The following is a 19762-nucleotide window of genomic DNA, read 5'->3' on the forward strand; positions in this document are numbered from 1 at the left end:
AAGCTCTTTCTGATTCACAGACACGGCAGGGCTTAAGAAAGTTTTGTGATTTGATGTTCGTTTCTTTCACTTGCCCAAAATTCTGCAAGAAAACAGATGTTCCCACTTTAGGAGAGATGATTACATCAGAGAAAACCAGTCTCAGGAAGGCTTAGGGGTCAGGCACTTGGGGGATTAGGTAGGTGATACAGTTTAATATCTTTGGGGTCAGGTGCAATTCAGAGGTCAACATAGTGCATAATAGATGCACAACTGCAGAGAGGCTGGGTTAGAAAGTGTTGCGAATTATTTAAATTTGTTTACTTTTATTATGTCATCTCCATTTCCAGCTATTCTTTCTGCAACCACGCTTGGCCTCCTCTCCTCCCTCCCTCTGCTGTCCCCCCCGCGGACCCTGTGTCCGGCCACCCCACTCGTGGTTTATGTCTGCAAAGCTCTGCCTCTCGTCCTGTGGTTCCCACGCTCTGGGCTGTGTTTCTCAGGACAGGGTCTTTGAGAGCTTGACCAAGTGGTAGATTTTTATATTCGAACACCTTCCTGTCACAGACCCACACATACTAGCCTGCGTCCCATGTGCTCATGGCAATATTTTGCCCGAAGGCAACAGTGGTCTGTAGGTTTTTGCAGGTTTGTAACCCCGAGGAGTGACTGAGGAGTTGAGTCCTTGGGGGTCGTATTGGGGGCTCCCTACTCTGGCGGGGGAGGTAAGCAGACCTTCAGCACGTGTGGGACCAAGGCCCAGGACCCGCGCAGAGGGGAGCGCCGCTCTCCTGCTCCTTCACAACCCACGCTCTCTCTGGTGCTGGTTAAAAGCGAAGGAAGCCACTAAAACCGAGTAGTGAGGGAGTGCGCTTGGTGGGAAATGTTAGGGTCTAGCTCAGAATACACACTTGGACTTCTCATTTTGAAAGTATCTGATTATCTTCTGCCTTCTTGCCATTCTGTTATCCTTTCATTACCTAACATATTTTTCACATCTTAGTAAGTCAACAGACGTATTAAAAAGGGAACAGTCATAGTGAAACCACAAATGCAATTCATTCTTTATTATCTTGACATCATTTCACTTAATGCTGGTTTTCTCCAACAGCAACGGAAAACCTCAGGAATAACTGCGTAGTTATCACAGCCCTTACGCCATGTCAAAGGAGGTAAAAAAATAGCAAATGATTGGCATTTGAAATCATTCCTGTGTTTGGAGTTGTGTCGATTTCTGGCTGACAGGACAGAAGTTAGGAAACTTTATGTTTCCTGGGAAATTCTGAAATATGAATTATTTTGTCGTGATTCCTGCAGCAAAGCTCAGAAAGCTCGATTTAACTTGCTGTAGTGACTCTTGTTCTCCATCTCTCCCTCCTCCTCTCTCTCTCCATCTTTCTCTTTCCCCCTCTTTCTCTCTCCACATCAATTATGTTTGATTTTTTCCCCCTGACCAGATAGCATAGCATTGCTATTACATGAGTTAGAGGTACACGGCAGATTTAAATTTTTTAAAAAATGTATTTCCTCTAAGAAATGTGTATTGTAACCTGAAGGATAAATCTCTGATGATTACATCTCAGAATTTCAAATAAATCACATGGTTAAGAACTATTTATTACTGGTCTAGAAATCCCAACAGAAAGAACTTAAGCTGGACTGTCAGCGTGAGATATGTCAGTCATTCGGTCACGCACCATTCCACATCCTATTATGGGAGTTCTTACCTTCACTCAACAAAAGCCATACTTTTCAGATATTGTAATCTATAAGGAATCAAGCAGTGGTTCTGACACATGATGACAGTGGAGGTATTGTTGCAGAAAGGAGCTCTTTTAGATAGACACTCCAGTAAATTTTATACAAAATTATTCACACGTTTAGTGGTCAGTTGGAAATGATCTTTCCTGGATGCTCATTACAAAAAATTCCACTAGAAAAATGTTATCATCTCTCTTTTTTCTTCTGATGGAAAAAGGTAGCCTGAGGGACCAAGTGTCAAAGAATTTTTCCTGTAGCTCCAATTAGCAAAATGATTCATTGCCTGAACCTGCACCTGATTAGATATAATCAATATTTTCACCAAGAAAGCTGTGCGTTTGCTGCTTTAGAAGGAGGAAAAAACAGCAACAACAACAGCACTAAATTATAATTAATAGCAAGTTTTATACTGACTTAAAAAGATAAAACTAAAAAAGATATTTTTCTCTGCTTTTTAAAAATCACCCATGTAGACGATGAAAAAAAAAAAAAAAAAAGACCTGAAAACACCAAGGTTACCATCCATGATATAAAACAGGAACTGGACAGTTGAGATGGTGGGTTGTCAGGTGATGAAGAAACACTGGCCGGTCCCCTGCCACCTCAGGAAGACGGGAGAACGGGAAGGCCCAGGCATTGTGGTGTGTGGGCGGGGCCTCAGTGGGTGGAGGGTTCCAGACACAGTGTCCCACACCAAGGTCATGGGTCATAGGGGCTGAGGGACATGCGGGTGCTAAGTACAGTCTGTACTTCAGTTGGTAAACCTCCCATCTCTCTCCCCAACCAGTGCTGGCTAACAGCAGGGGCCACCTGTCCAGGTATGTTCCCCCAAAGGAAACATCTACAGATGTTGGCTATTGGGGATCCCCAACAGAAATAAATCCAGTAACCCTGGCAGGTTGGCTCAGCAGTAGAGTGTCAGCCTGTTGTGTGGAAGTCTCAGATTCCATTCCCGGTTCGATTCCTGGTCAGGGCACACAGGAGAAGTGACCATCTGCTTCTTCACCCCTTCCCCCTTCTCTCTCTCTCTCTCCTCCCCTCCTGCAGCCATGGCTCAATTAGAGCGAGTTGGCCGCAGGCACTGAGGAAGGCTCCATGGCCTCTGCCTCAGGCTCTAAGAAGAGATCAGTTGCTGAGCAATGGAGCAGCAACTCCGATGGGCAGAACATCCCCTAGGGGGCTCTCTGAGCGGGCCCAGTCAGGGTGCATGCGGAAGTCTTGTCTGTCTTCTCTCCTCTCACCGAATAAAAAACAAAAACAAATTCAGGGACAGAATTTCTTTATTTTTACTTAGTAAGGCACATTGTGTCTTTTCTCTATACTTAGTATTGTTTTATGTCATGTTTAAGAGCTCTTTCCCTGGATAGAGGTAAATAATGTTTAATATAAGGTCTACCGGAAAGTTCTGTCCGTTTCTATCACCACAAGTTTTGACACGTAAGCACATGTTTATTTGGTGCATGTGTGCCTCTCTATTTTTATCACTTACTGTATACATACTGACGTAGCAAATTAACTAAAAGTTGATTCACATTAGTCTTATGTGTGAAGCGATAGTGTACCCATGGCTACTGATCAAGTTCATTTATGCCACTGTATTTTTACGAATTTCAACAAGGGAGAAATGCTACAGAAGCATGTAGAAATTTATTGAAAGTGTTTGGTGAAGGTACGGTTTCTGATAGGACATGCAGAAGATGGTTCGAAAAATTCAAAACAGGTTATTTTGACCTTTCTGATAAGCCACGTTCTGGGCGACCATCTTTGATCGATGACGATGTTGTTAAGACCATGTTGGAGCAAGATCCTTTTCTGACAACGTCGGAGATTGCAGAAAGGCTTAATTCAGCTCAGCAAACCATTTCGGACCATATTCGGAAGATAGGATTGGTGTGGAAATATTCAAGATGAGTGCCACATGAATTAAGTCAGAAGACTTTGTATTTTGTTTTATTCCAAAAACGGACAGAACTTTCCGGTAGACCTTATATGTATTTTGTAATATAATATATATAATTTATAAATTATACATTATACATATTAATTTGGAAATAAAATATATGTAATTATATATAATGTAAATAATATATATTTTGTAAATATATGTAAAATTTGAAAATATCAGGGAGGGGAGAAGTAGCTACAAAGGTTGAATGTGGTTTCTTTGGATAAAAGAGTGAAGTAGAGAAGATAAGAGACAAGGAATGTGGGTGTTACTTTTTTTTTCTGTTGTTTTATTTTTGTTACAAGCTCCTTAGAACTATTTACTGTTTGAAACCATTTGCAACTAATACCATTGTTACCCGTCAGGAATACTTTACTGTGAGTTGCTTATCAATTCAGTGCTAGCCACCAGGTGGGCCCGAAGGGGAGATAATGTCTTGATGGGAAAAGATGGTATGCTGGTCAGAAAATGTTCTTGAGGACGGGAAGTTCCCCAATCTGTCCGCTGGGCACAGCCGTGGGCCTCGACTCCTCAGGGCTTCCGTGAAAGGCAGACACGAGGGCAGAAATGTATGTGAGCGTCAGGAAGAGACTCCTGGATTCAGACGTCAAATGATCGCTGAAATGGACTGGACCGTCCATAGTCTGAAGCAACTTTCATTTTTTGATTAAAGAACAGTCTAGATATCGCCTTGATACATGGTCTGCAGCACCAGTTTTACTGCCTGTTAAATCGATCCTTTTTTCTTGGCAAGAATATACGTCTCTCTGGTCCCATGTTGAATTTAGACCTTTCAGAAAGGGTTGCATTTTTATTCCTTCAAATTAGTGTCTTTTAATTCCCCCTATAAAACATGTGCAGAATATATATGGGCATCTTTCACTTCTCCATCAAGTAAGTGGGCTGTGTTCGCTGGAAGGGAAAGGCTTTAAACAGGAGGGGATCAATAGACAGCCTATATTTATCCCCTCCTCCTGGAGTGCTGATCGTTCTGTGATTGAGTGTCTACTGGATAGCCAGACACGAGAACAATCATGCCATCTGTTTACGTGCAGGTCACCCACTGACAGAGGGTAAACTTGGGTAAGGATGCTCTTCTATTTTGGGATTCACTGAGAACAGGGGAGTTCGTTCTTGCTGTCTAATGTGGGGAAAGCACTTTTCATTTCTGGGTAGCACCGAGTTCTGAACAACCCTTGCTTTATAATTGAAATCAAGGGTTTTCTATTCACACATATACTGCTGCTTCGAAGGCTATAGGAGTTTGTCCAGGTGTTTGTTTAGGTTTGGAGCGAGGGAGACCAGGAATATGCAGCTGCCCAGGGAACATGGGAGGACAGAAAAGAAAGCCCAGGGCAGGACAGCATCTGGGACACACATTTCTGGAGGTTTCTGTGGGGATTGGAAGTTTTGCCAAAGAAAAATCGACTCAACAAAATTAAGTGGCGCTCTTTCCCCAATCAGTTTAGCCTAAGGTGCTGCACTTCACCAGCTGGGAACACAGATGTTCCCAACTCCACATCCTGAGACCTGGCCTCCCCTTGCCCAATGGTGAAAAGCCCTGTCTCGTATAAAGGGATCTGAGCAGCCCATGAAGTTCTTACCTGTGTTCAGAAAGATAATGTCATCAGCCTCAGGTTCAGGTCACCTGAGGAACCATCCCCTTGCCACCTGCAGGCTCATCTCACTTGTGAAGGGACGAGTTCTGCCTTGAATGATGATCATTTATGGGTAGAGTGGGTTTGGTTTGAGCACCAAGGCATTGAGCATTTCTTGACATAGCCCATTCAAGTATGGCTGCCTCTGGCTAGCTGCGTCTAAGTTTCAAACACCCCACAAAGCCACATTCCAGTTGAGCTACCCAGCCTCAGTGGGTTTATGCTACTAAGTCTCGATGTTCCAATGATGACCTAGGAAGCACAGGTGAGAGGAACACAGGGCAGGCGGGGCACCCCCCAGCCAACAGATCTGGGGGTAATGGTGGTGACCACTTCTGTGGCCCTGAGTGACACACTGCCATTTTTCTCATAACCACGTAAGTTCAGTGACTTCAGTGATCCCCCCAAGCCACAGAACTTGCATGGTGGGAGAGAAGTTCCCCTTCTCTCTGTATCATATTAATTAGGGATTGTCCCACAGGAACATCTCTTAGTTCCACAGTCACCACCTTCTCCCTCAAGCCCAGACTCCGCTAGAATGAAACAGTGTGGTGAGCTGGGTGTCCCTGTATCCAGAATGAGCTCTTGCCTTAAGTGCTCAAGTCTTCCTGTCCCACAGTAAATCCTGTGCCGAGACCCAAAGTTAGCTCAGCAATCCGGCTTCGGTTGTTCCCAGCCTCTCCCATCTGACAGTCCTGACCCCAAACCCGGAACCCCAAACCCCAGTGACAGAAAGGATTCCACAAACTTAGAGTCTAGCTCAAAATCAGAAAGATACACATTCGGAGGGCACGACTGAACTCTGCCATGGGGAACATCTGAATCCCGGGACACATGGGTTTAGGGGAGAGGTGTGGTGCCCAACCCCTGTCACAGAAGACGGAGGAGGGCAATTCTGGTCCTCATTTTGTCTGGAAACGGGAGTTCCAAAAGTAATTCCAATAGTGCCAGGTGTTAGCGTGATAAAATTATCACCTGAGAAGTCAATGTTTGCATTATAGTTTATAGGTTACAAAGCTGTAGAGAAAACATAGCCATTTCTTACCAAATTCAGACTTACCAAATTTCTCCTAATGCCTAATGGTATTGTTTCTGTTGCTTATAAAGAAATTCCTTCTACTTAACTACCTCTCTGCTGCATCTCAACATGAATTCCATTTTACTAATATGTTACTGTTGTGTTAAATCTGATGTGGAACCATCGCAGGGTAGGCAAGCATCGATCAATAGTCAAGATATTCACTTCTTGCACCTGTTCAAAAAATCTCCCCCTGTGATTACTACATTCAGGTAGTAGGCATCGTGAATGGGGGCAGATGCCTCCCGCGCTCTCTCATGGCTCCTGCAAATAAATTGTAACTGATTTGTGGGTTATCTCTGTGAATAAACTGATCACCTCTGTTTAGACATGTTTGGCATTGTTGGATGATTTAGAAATACAATACTATCCCCCCTAAAAAAGTCTTACTGCCTTAAAAAGCAAACTCACCACCTCTTTTTCTTCCCAAATTCCATTTAAATATGTAGGTAGAATCACTGGCATTTAAAGATCAACCTTAGCATATAAATGTGTTTGTAATAAATATAATTTCTCACCCTGGACATTAGCCCCTCAGGATCTGAGGACAGCATTCACTGGAGGTTAATGCAGGAAAGTGTTTGTAGACTAAGTGTGGTAAGATTCAGTCTAGGGTGATGGAAATTGACTTGCTTTATAGAATCTAAATGAATTCCAGTCTCTGGGCTTCCTGACTGAAAACGAAGAAAACGGGTTCTGGGTGAGGTTAGAAACACGTCAGGTTTGTCATTGTGAACCAGTCAGTAGATCAAGCCTCTTCTGGGATTTTTAAGGAAAGAGTGTTGGCCAGTTTCTGGGGAATTGGGAAGGAAGCTTTCTGAAGGCGACACGTAGTTCAATATTAGGTCATTTCTTAGGCCTCTAGCCCTCAACAAATGCTAAGGAAACATGGTGTGATATAGTGAACCCAGTGTTACAACAGGCTTTTCCATAGGGAACCAGGTCACACATTCCGGGGCTGGGGAAGAGTGTGGATCCCAAGGACTGTTGCCTCTGTCTTGCCTTTCACCAGTTGTGTGACTTCAGGCAACTTGTTTAACTTACTGGAACTCAGTTTTATCACCTGTGAAGAGCTGAGCCACATTGTGGTTTTTTGTTTTCATTTTTTCCCTTCTATACTTAGTGTTGTTTCATGTCTTCTTTTTTTTTCTTTAATTTTTTCAAAGATTTTATTGATTCATTTTTGGAGAAAATTGCTACATTTAGAATATTGAGTCTTTTAGTTTTGTCCCTTCATTCATTTACACATTCTTTAATTTCTTTCTATAATGTCTTATATCTTTATTTGTAGGGACATTGCACATTTTACAATTATGGTTTTCTAATTCTTCTTAAATTAGCTTTGATTAATTGTACTTCACTGGAACTTGGCCAATTTCATCTAACTTTAAATATTCACTGGCATAAATAAGTTCAAAATATTTAAAAAAAAATCTTAGCAATGTGTTCAGCTTTTAAGATGACCCTATTTTCACTTACAGTGTTGATTATTTGAGCTTTGTTTTTTCTTCTTGATCATTACCAAGGAAAGTTTATCAATTTTATTGGAGTTTTCAAAGAGGCCAAGTTTCATTTTGCTGTTCTCTCTGTTTTAATTTATTTATCATTTATATTTATCTTTTTGATTTCTTTCTTCCTACTTTCTTTGCATGTACTTTGTTGCCCTTTATGTAACTTTGTTGGATGGATTTTAATTAGCCCATTGATTTTCAGCTTGTCTGTACTGGTCTGTTGGGGTGAAATTCTCCAGTTTTTATTTGCTTCAATATATGTTTATTTTTTCTTTAGCTTTTTTTCATAGTCTTATTAGTAATAGAATGGTAGTGTGATAAATTTCTTAATGTGTCTCATTTCACACACACACACAGACATACATACATGTTCATATATATTAGTAATGACTTACTGGAGTGTGATGTCAGGTTTTTAGGAAAGGGTTTGCTCAAAAAATTGCTTCCTTAAATCAAACTCAGTCATAGACTTGACCTCAGAATCATGGACAGATAATTTTATATGCAGCACCTTTACCCAGCATATTAGACTGTTAAGAACATGGAAGAAGACTCATATTTTCTTTACTCACCTTCCTCATTCACCAACTTTCCCTCCTTTTTCTTTCTTTCTATTCCTACTCCTCTGTTTCCTTTTTATCTTCTTGTTACTCTCCGCTCATTTTTCTTTATATCACGAGAAGATGAATTTTGTCTAGAAAGTTACTTGGAGCTTGACCAAAGATCAGTTCGTTTCCTGGATTTGTTAGTATCCTTCCAAGGGACCACTAGCCAAGTTCCCACATATATTTGGTGTGATTTATTGGCCAGATCAAACTTCAGCACTAGGTATTCACTTTTCCTCAAAAACAAATTCCCACAAAAAAAAAAAGAGTGTAAGATATATAAATATAGTTTTGGGATATGACTGCCAAGGCTAGTAATAGGAGCCAACACAGTAGCAGCTGGGACTGGAAGCATAATGAATTGCTATGTAGGAACATTTCCTAACTTAGCACTGCAGGGCTGGCCCAGTTGCCAGGAGCAAGCAGAGCAACCTGAAGGCTCTGAATCATATGGTACAGGACACAGAGGCAGAAAGCAGGGGGCCGAGAGCTGAGACGTGACTATTGCCCTAACTGCCTGTATACCTCTCCATCATGTCACTTACAGTAGTTGTCCTTTCTTCTCTCTGGCATGGGAAAAAATGCTTCTCTCTGCTCACATCTTCCAATACCTTTTTTTTTTGAAACCTAATTCTTCTTTCAGTTTCAATCTATTTTTTTTTCCACTTCAGATCAGAAGAAAGCTATTGGCAATTTAAGAATAAAGCACGCTTTCCTAGAGAGGGTGGTTTGAAGAAATGAAAGGGTATTTTCACAACTCTGTACTACCTGGCTGATTAATTTATAAAAAAGAAAGCTTTGATGGGGTTCTATTTTTTTGCTGCTTTTCTTTTACTTAGTTGTTGTTGTTTGAACTAAAACAATAAAACATTGTGTCGGAGAAAATTCTTACATTATAATTTTTTCCTTAGTGTTGTATAACATTTTAGACATTGTTGGTTTCTGAAATAATTAAATATCACTGTGTGGTTTTGATCCATTCTCTGTACTATTGTGAGATAAACCCATTAAGGGATATGGTATAAGCTATGTTCAGGAACTTAAAAATGTTTCCAGAAATGCTATCCAATCTCACCCAATATTACAACTTGGTTACCTTTACATATTTGGAAAATGAATTCCTTAATAACTTCCTATAATTGCACTTCACACTAAGCAATGCCTCTTTAAAAGCAATCACCCTAGGAGGCTATACTGCCCCCTGGAACTGTTTTTAATTTGGAACATGACACGTAGGCGAGCTTCTGGGGTGACCATCAAAAACATCAACACATTCTTTTGTATATTTATAAAGACAGAAATTTTCATCATCAGAGAGTGAATTTGAGATCTCCAAAGACTGACACATGAAAATTAAACCAACCATACTGATTAATGAGAACCATCAAGCCAAACAACCGAGTTTTTTTTTTTAATTTTTTTTTTATTATTTATTTATTCATTTTAGAGAGGAGAGGGAGAGACAGAGAGAGAGAAGGGGGGGAGGAGCTGGAAGCATCAACTCCCATATGTGCCTTGACCAGGCAAGCCCAGGGTTTCGAACTGGCGACCTCAGCATTTCCAGATCGACGCTTTATCCACTGAGCCACCACAGGTCAGGCCAAACAACCGAGTTTTGATTAGCAAGCCTGGGCAAGGAAAAAAGTAATGAGTTTGATTTCTTATTATGTGACTTATAGACTCGTCCATAAAGAAATTCTTAAATGAGTTTTAAGGTATGTCTGGGGCAGTAGTAGCCTCATTTGACTAGCAGTACAGCTTCCACTACCAGCTTTCTATAGGGCAATACCTGTTCAGGCACGCACTTCACGTAGGAGACATGTTTCACGTGGCCTCACACTGTGTGCTGGGAGACTGCGGAGCTGGGTGGGCTGTGAGAGAGTCACTGGAAGCACACTTCTGCCAGCGTTTCTCTGTGTCTGGTTATTTGCATGATGGTTGCGAGATTTTAGAGGAACTCCACCCCTCCTCTTTGTCAGTACCTTGGACAGCAGCGTGCACCCGCCATTTTGGTAGGGCCTTTCTTTTCGAACCCTTTGAATGTCTTTTGAGTGTGCGAGAAATAAAAGTCCTTATGTTGAGAAGAGACATTTAAAGTAGCTCTTAAAACCCCCTCCGATACGTTATTGTCCTTAATAAAATAAACGGGAGCACTTCTGGGACGCTCAGGCTAGTTGAACTCAAATCAAAGGCAGAATGTTACCCAGTAAACTTCTGGCTCTAACATTATGGTTTAATTAAAATGCTACATTTCCTATGTTACAGTGTTAGAATATAGGGAAACCATGGGGTCTCCAGCATTAACAAGGGAAGAGCTTAGAAAATAAAATTTATGCTAATTTTTAGACTAAATGTAGCACAGACATAATTCATTCAGAAAATACTCTCTTTGGGGGAAGAAATCAGTTTGTGCACTTACAGGAGAATTGAAAACTACATATTGTGTTGTGATTAAATGCAGATGAAGCAATTCATTTTCTCTGGATTGTTTGGAATACAGTTTAAATCCCACAATTTATAATCTGGACATTTTTATTATTTGACTTCACCAGGCTTGTATCACATGGACTGAATATTTGGTAATTATCTTCTCCTGGTAAGCTCTTTAATGCCTCCCAATCCCTGCCCGGGAGTGACCCTGTGGGGACGGTGGCCGGCTGCCACAGAGTGGCCTTGTGGTCAGAACACAAAGCTGACCGCACCGAGAGGAGCTGACTCTCTGACTTCCCACCTCAAGGGGCTCTCTCTGCTGTGCCTCCCTGCTTGCCTGAGGGTCCAGCTCTGAATGAATACTTTGTGCTTCAAGCAGATGGAAAGGCAAAAGACCAAAGATAATCCTGCCAATTTATTTTATTTTTGAAAAAAATTGAAATGGGAAGTTTGTCATTGATATTGATATAAATCACCTATACTCCCTCACACACACACACACATCTCTTCAAAGTTAATTTTGGAAAAGAACACCACAAAAGGGACTCTGTCATGTCCCACATCACTGATCGTTGGGAAGCAGAACATATCAATAAAATGCATGCTTGTTACTATGTTAATATAAATGAAGAGATTACTAATTGTTGATTTATCTGAATAATTCCTGTTGGTTTCCTCCTTCAAGGGTAAAAATAAAAGTCTGAGTAAAAGGTTCTCAGACCCACTCTCTGATTTAGTGTGTGTCGTCACCCCTTGTGGTTCCTGCAAAGTGGAAGTGCATATTTTTTGAAGAGACTGTTCATTCTTAGTGAATAACATTCCTTTATTATTGTCATGCTAAGTGTAACATACTGTCAATGGGCTTACTAATCTTCTTAAGATTCAATTCCTGGGGAAGCATTTGGATTCAGAATGTGAAGTACCAGCCACTCAGAAAGATACATGTTTCTCTAAGAATCATCTCAAGAATAAAAGAACATTTTATTAATTCAGAAATGATCCACGGTGCAGAGAGGTCTGTGCGGGCTGAGGCCCATTGGGACGTGGGCCTGGAGAGGCAGACACGTTGTCCTTCCCATTGTGGTGGGGGCGAGGCTGCCCGGGACCAGGACCCTTCTCCCTGACCTGTGGGTCCTGGTTGTGCTTCTGTCTTCCGTGGTTTCTTGAGGAGTACCAGAGTGGTCTGGTCTCTGGGTGGCACTTCCTGCACTGTAGTGCGGTGGGCAGATGACTTCTCTGTCTTCCATTAGCAAAGTCCCCATCATTGAGATGAGCAGCACAGGAGTCCCCCCACCCCACCCCAGCCAGCCAGGGCTGCTCTGAGGACCACCCGAGTCTATGCAGGTGAAGGAATTAGCGCTGTGGGCAGAAGCAGCAGGTGCTTGGTGCTGTGAGCAGACTTGCAAATACTTCCTCTCTGTTTATGAACACATTCCTGCATTATTTGACAACCCCTCGGGCTAGTTATGCGACTTCTTGGAAAAGAAATTTCTGATCTGTGCAAGAAGGGTGACAACTATCTCTACTGCTCACCATACGGGGGATCAAATACAGCAATGGGAAAGGCGTTGATGCCCACAGTCTTGGTTTGGGCCATTGGTACATTGTGACATGGTGAAAACCTTCGTGTTTGAGCACCGTGTCCCTTCCAGGGACATAGTCACAGTCATTGCTTCTGTGCACGCAAAGTAGCCACTCCTTCTTCCTAAAGATCAGTTCACCAACGGCATCAGACATCCTAGTTAGTGGTTTGTCAGTTTTAAGAGAGTGACGAAAAGGGAAAGCTTATAGATTTTGCTTGGAGCAATTATAATCACAGGGTTTATTTATTTATATTTATTTGTTTGTTTGTTTTTCCCTTAATTCATTTATTGCAGTTTAATTTGCCAGTTGTTAAATGTTCAAAACTACATCCAAGAGATAGATACTTTACTTTAAACCATGTGTAAAATCATAACCATGCCTTAACAGAAATTCTGTGAAGCCAAAAATACATTTGCCATATTTTCTGTTGGGTTTTCTGCCAGAGCTGGCCCATGGAATGATTCTTTGTACTCTGTCCCGTAGAGTGGCGACCCCAATCACGGAGGCAGGTGATCAGAGTGCGGGAAAGGTCAGGGCCACCTAGCGCTCAAGAATAAGTCGGTGTTTAGCCAGCAGGGCGCTCTGGCCATTCTCACGGTAAGGGACATGGGTGCGTCGTGGTGTGGCGGGGCGCAGGTAGCCTGCAGCTCTGTGTGGTCTCTGACGTCACCTGTGGGGAAGCCAGAGCCTGTCCCTGGTTTTATTCTTTTCCTCAACTGTTTCAATTCTCTCTGGAGCTGGAAACCCCTCGGCTTCTGAGAAGGGATTAGCTCAGGTTCACGGCTGGCTTTGTTATTTGTATTTTTGTTCTGTGACTGCTTTTGGTGTTGACCTTTTTCTGTGTTCTCACCGGTCCCTTGTGGCATGCCTGAAGTGTCGCACTGGTGACTACAGCCAGAGTGCTAGAAGTCAGGCTCAGGCCCAAAATTGCTCAGGATGCCCCCCTCCTACCTCACAGACCGACTCAAGTCAAACCAGGGCACCCCTCTCCTCTGCACGGTCCTGCATTCTCACTGCATGGACTTGGAGCTGTCGGAGAGCATCCACACATGGTAGAGTAGGTTTTGTTTACTTAGAAAAAAAATCAAACACTGTTTTAATTCCAAGTTCCCTTCCTTTTTGCTTCATACAAACCAAACACAATTCCTTTTGTGATGGAAATACTCCTTTTCTTTGTTGTTCCTCTAAGGACTGTAGAGGATATCTCAATTTCCAAAATCTTCTGTAGCTTCAAAGCCAAAATGGCACTGGGCATCATTATGTGTGTAAGGAAGACTTTATTCGAAGCTATTGTAATAGGGAGAAGGGGCCAGCACATGATCTCAGCTCGACTCCTGGGAGGCCAAGGGCTAGAGGGGTTAAGAGCTGGAGTGGGCATCTCAGACCTCCTATGGGTGCCAGCCGGCCTTGTCCAGAGGAAAAGCAAACATCCCCCTGTCTTCAGGACAGGCGGGCAAGGTGCCCTCCGACCTTCAGTTAGACTGCCCCTCCCCCAGAGCCCAGGAGGTAGGGAGCCATCTTTCTTATTTATTTTTTATTTTTTTGTATTTTTCTGAAATCAGAAGCAGGGAGGCAGATAGACAGACTCCCACATGTGTCCGACCAGGATCCACCCAGCATGCCCACCAGGGGGCGATCTGGGATGTTGGTCTGTTGCAACTGGAGCCATTTCTAGCACCTGAGGCGGAGACCATGGAGCCATCCTCAGCGCCCAGGCCAACTTTGCTCCAGTGGAGCCTTGGCTGCTGGAGGGGAAGAGAGAGACAGAGAGAAAGGAGAGGGGGAAGGAGTGGAGAAGCAGATGGGTGCTTCTCCTGTGTGCCCTGGCCAGGAATCGAACCCAGGACTTCCACATGCTGGGCCGAAGCTCTACCACTGAGCCAACCGGCCAGGGCCCACCATCTTCCTTGACAATAACCTTTCAGAGGGTCTGCTCCTGGGTTCTTGAGAAAGACACCCAAGGGTGTGAGACTAGCAAGAGGCTTTTAAAAAGATGTACATCTCAAAGGTGCAGTGACAATCATGGCATTTTTAAAAAGTCAATGCTCTAAGAAAAATCAGGAAGAAATCTGTTTAAAGTTCCATCCTGGTAAGGGGAACATTCTGCGGGCATCTTGGTCAACAAGAAGTCATCAAATCAGAGGGCAGGTAGAGGTCAGTAAGTGTTCCTATTTCCTGATGGGTATGCGCGTTTCCCAACAGAAGCACAGGAGCTGCAGCGGTGAGAGACTGCGGACTCTGAGGAGGAGAATGACGGTGACCGAGGTGCTCTCGGTGGGTGGCCTGTGCCGGGGGATGGCAGGTGGCCGTGTTTCTCACACCCCTCCGGGCTGAAGGCGTGAGAGCCGGGTCGTGAGGTACTTCCAAGGAGGCCAGCTCATCTGGGACTCGGCTTCTGGGGTCAGCTCCTCAGGCTGGAGAGCTGAACCACCCTGCCAGGCAGGGTGTAGACAGCTTGTCCCCGGCAGGCCCGTGCTTGAGTCATCGCTCCTCTGTGGACCTGCCAGCTCAGAGCTCAAGAGCCACGGTGTCTCATGTGAGACACGCAGTGGTGGCAGGGAGGAGAGATGTCCCCATGTAACTCCTGGAAGTGGAAGGGAGACCAGCCTGGTGAGGACTCAGGGGAGAGGGGGCCTGGGAATGATGGGACAGGACACCCATGGCGCTGGGCAGGTCAGGCCTAATGAGGAGATTTTTCCTCTCTTATCTATGTTTCAGACTATCTCAGACATCTCCCTGGGAAAAAGCTGGCCTCACTTGTAGTGAGACCTGACAGGCTGTTGGTAGGCACAGAGTGTGCCATTGTCAGGAGGGGGGTGTGCGGTCAGTCGAAAGTCTTTAACCTGAGGGCACCTTCTGTACTGCCAGCCACCTCCAGCCCCCACAGGGCCACCTCCTGATGCAAAGTGCCCGAGACTGCCACTCCCATGGCCAGAGGACATGTGTTGCATAAAGGGGACCTGGAGAACGGCAAGAAGCCCCTTGTGGCGGGGGCCTGTTCTCCCGTGTGAACTCTGAGTAGAGTGTGTCACCATTGGACTCAAGCTTGGACCCACTCAGCCCTAGATGTCCCCCAGCCCCTAGTGAGGGCCCTGTGCACGGCCTCCTGGGCTCTAAGTCCTCCCACCCTGACCCCCTGCGTGCCACCCTTCCTGAGTGGCCGCTCCCCCCCTCACACTGACCTTCCTTCTGGCCGAGGGCAGCTTAGCACTTGCGGCTCCTCTCCTGGGAAGCACTCCCCAGACCCGGGACCGCCCCTGGCTGCTCACTCCTGACTGCACTTGTCACGACGCTGCATTTCTTCCTTTCTATTCATGGTGTATCACTCATTCACAGGTGCATTGAAACATAAGAAAAACATGACCAAGTCCCTACCATTTTCCCGGTGTTGTGTTAGACAAGGTGGTGCCATGGTGGAGCGCCATGGTCCTGCCCCCAGACGGGCACTGCTGTGGCACATGGATGTGATCCCACCTCAGATGGGCACTACGGTGGCACATGGATGTGGTCCTGCTCCAGACGGGGCACTGCCGTGGCACATGGATGTGGTCCTGCTCCAGGCAGGGCATTGCCGTGGCACACGGACGTGGTCCTGCCCCAGACAGGGCATTGCCGTGGGACATGGACATGGTCCTGCCCCCAGACAGGGCACTGCCGTGGCACATGGACATGGTCCTGCCCCCAGACAGGGCACTGCCGTGGCACATGGACATGGTCCTGCCCCCAGGCGGGGCATTGCCGTGGCACATGGACATGGTCCCACCCCAGACAGGGCATTGCCGTGGCACATGGACATGGTCCTGCCCCCAGACAGGGCATTGCCATGGGACATGGACATGGTCCCACCCCAGACAGGGCATTGCCGTGGCACATGGACGTGGTCCCGCCCCAGACAGGGCACTGCCATGGCACATGGACATGGTCCCACCCCAGACAGGGCACTGCCATGGCACATGGACATGGTCCCACCCCAGACAGGGCATTGTCGTGGCACATGGACATGGTCCTGGCCCCAGGTGGGGCACTGCCATGGCACATGGATGTGGTCCTGCCCCCAGACAGGGCACTGCCGTGGCACACGGACGTGGTCCCGCCCCAGACAGGGCACTGCTGTGGCACATGGACGTGGTCCCGCTCCAGACAGAGCACTGCCGTGGCACATGGACGTGGTCCTGCTCTCAGGGAGCTCGCAGCACGAGTGGGACAGCCATTCCACGGAACTGTAACATGAGAAGCTACGAGAGAAACTCAAGGACACTGGAGGAATGGGGAGGTTCTGTTAGATCAGTGAAGGCTCTGACCAGGTGCCACTTCTCTTGGGAGCCAAAGGTGAGTGGGTCACAGCTGGGAAGGGACAGAGAGTGACTACTGCATGAAGGAGCTGAGTTCCGGGAGATCTAGTGCATTTGGGGTTCTCAGGGGGCCAGTGGGTGGGGCTCTGAGGGCACGGGGGAGGGACGGGCTGTTGAGGTGGGGTGGCAGGCAGGGACTAGGAGTCTCTGCCTGACTGTCTTTCATCTTCAGAGAAGTTAACAGGTGGGCGTGGAGGGCGTAGGCAGGGAGGGGCGTGGCCTCGTGAAGAAGTGTGCAAGTGGGGAGATGTCACCCTCTGTCCCCCCACCTGCACCTGCCATATTAACTCATATATCAAAGGACATTCATGTTCCTCGAAGACATGGTTCTCTACCTGTCTGAACCTGCCCTGTGGCACCTGGTCCCGCTGTGGTCACACTGGAAGCAAGTTCTGGAGACGCAGGATGTCCCAGTGAGCGGCTCTTTCTCTGATGTCTGGGTTGCGGGGTCCCCTGTCCCTCATCCCAGTCACTTGCTCTGGGAGGTCACATATGTGCCTTTATGTTGATCTCTATATATAGTATATATCCGAGCAGGGGCTAATCTTCTATATACAAACTTGAACTTGACATACCTATGGTAAAACCTCTTTGGAAACTTAAAACCTGGGTTTAACTAATTAGATTGTATTAGATACTGTATCTTCTCCTTAGAACACTAATGTCTCAACATTCGTACCAGTATTGGGTGGCTGACCCTAGAACCCGCAGGCCTTGTTGATGTCATCTCTAAAACGATGGTGCTAAAAGTACCTTTGAGGGTTGGGGACGTTTTCCTCCAGGTCTCTGGTGCATGGACACAGCGGTGGGAGGGCAGGGTGTTTCTACGCTGTGCCCTGAGGCCAGCAGATTGCTAACAGAGTCCCCTGGCCTGTCACCACCTCAGCAGTGGGAGTGCTATGTGTGGAGTTGTTTTCTGGAGAAAGTGCCCTTGTCACTGTGAAACAGTATTATGCGACTTCTTTACCACGAAATTGGAAGAACTGCTTCCCCTTCATGATTCTCCGTTTTCCTGCTGATGCTTTGTAGAGCCCACTGATTAAAAGGAGCTTGTTCTAAAAAATAAGACTCTAAAGCATTTAATGGCACAGGGACACACATTAAATAGAAGTCCCTGTAAATCATGGGCAGGTGGAGCACACACCTGCTAGATTCCACGTGGAGACAGACAGAATGACAAATTCAATGCTGCATAGACCGAGACACGTTGTGAGACCAAATGCTCTGAGCACCGCAGACATTGTCCCGATGCTTCTGTAAGCCTTCATTGTAGGAGAATTCTATTCATTTTCTCTACAGACTGAAAGGCAACAGGGCACTGGTTGATCCATCTTCCTTTGCTGGGAAAATGGGGTGACTGTCTTCGCAGTCATAACCGTAAGGGCCCCAGCTCAAAATCTGAGACACATCTTTCAGTATATGTGCTTGTCTTTAGGAAATGTTCGCCTCAAATATATTTATAAAATTTAGTCTGTTCTGTCCTAGACACTGTATAAATTGTCGAGTGTATGCTGCGGAATAGGAATCTGTCCTAACTGCAGAGAAAGAGAAAGTTCAACAGTGGAAATATACAATGGAATTAAGCACGGCATAGAGTAGTAAAATTTTCTAACCGCCCACCGGTTCCATAGTAATGGTGATTTACAAAGTAGGGAAGTAACTTCATAAAATTTATAAAGCAGAGTTATAGCAAGTTAAAGCTTATAATAATAACTTACCAAGTACTCCTCAGACTGATGCACACAGGTAGCCATGGGGCGGGACTGTTTTCTTTTTCTGAGGCAAAACCTTTGGCCCGAGCTTCTAAGGCCATCTAGAGGTTTGCCATCAGAGTCATTATGGGCAAAGGGAACGGATGACCTGTTTCTGCCTGGCGTGGTGTGGAGGCAGGGGCCCCCGAGGGAGGGCACTGTACTGATGTGGCTTTGCAGTCTGCTCCCAGGCCAGTGTTCAGAGCTGGCCTCCTTTTCTGGGCCACTGGCTTCGGACCCTGGTCTATGGCAGCCTGGGCTCCCACGGAGCAAGCCCCAGGGGGGCCAGGGAGTGGCAGAGGGGGGAGCTGGACCCCCACACCTTTCCCAACCAGAGAGACATTGTCTGAGTGAGGACAGAAAAGTTCCTGAGGGGGTCTGTCACGCTGCAAAACATCCTTTAAGTGATTCCACCAGTAAGAAACCCACAGATTTGGGGACATGCCTCATCTGTGATCTGGTCGTTCACTTCCTCCAACAGAAAACAGAAGGGCAGTGACCAGCATGCGTGCCGACACAGGGACCAGTACCCTGTCAGTAGGGTCGAGAACAGCAGGGTCTGCTCTCTGTCACTGTCCTACCCCAGAAGGTGCCTCCCGGCTGAGCGGAGTCTGAGACGCTTCCCTGGCCTCACACTGTAGGCGGCAGAGTCGGAGTGCAGATAAAGAAAGACAGAAAGAGTAAAAGATGTGTTTTGGGCTTTTCTGTGGAGGCAGATTTCATTGTTCAGCATCTACTGTTGGCTCCATGGCTCCATTTATCACTGAGTACTGAAACCAACGCCGAACGTCTGAGCATGACCATGTGGCCAGTCTGTGGCGAGGACAAGGGAAGGTCTCTGACTCCACTGTGAGAACCCCAGGAGGGGACACGAGACACAGCAGAGCGGGGAGTGCAAGGGACCAGGAGTGGAGTCAGGCAGACCCAGCTGTGGGTCTCAGCGTTGACCGACAACACACCTAACAGGCAAGCACCGGCCACAGATCCCTGCGCAGCGTGGCTCACCACGCTGCCCTTCTTAGGATGTCGTCAACGTTCATCAGGACAGTACAAGGACCCAGCTTCTCTCTGTTGCCTTAGCTGTTTGTAAACCCTCGCCAGTGGTCAC

Source organism: Saccopteryx leptura, chromosome 11 (assembly GCF_036850995.1).
Source record: "Saccopteryx leptura isolate mSacLep1 chromosome 11, mSacLep1_pri_phased_curated, whole genome shotgun sequence".
NCBI classification, from domain to species: Eukaryota; Metazoa; Chordata; class Mammalia; order Chiroptera; family Emballonuridae; genus Saccopteryx; species Saccopteryx leptura.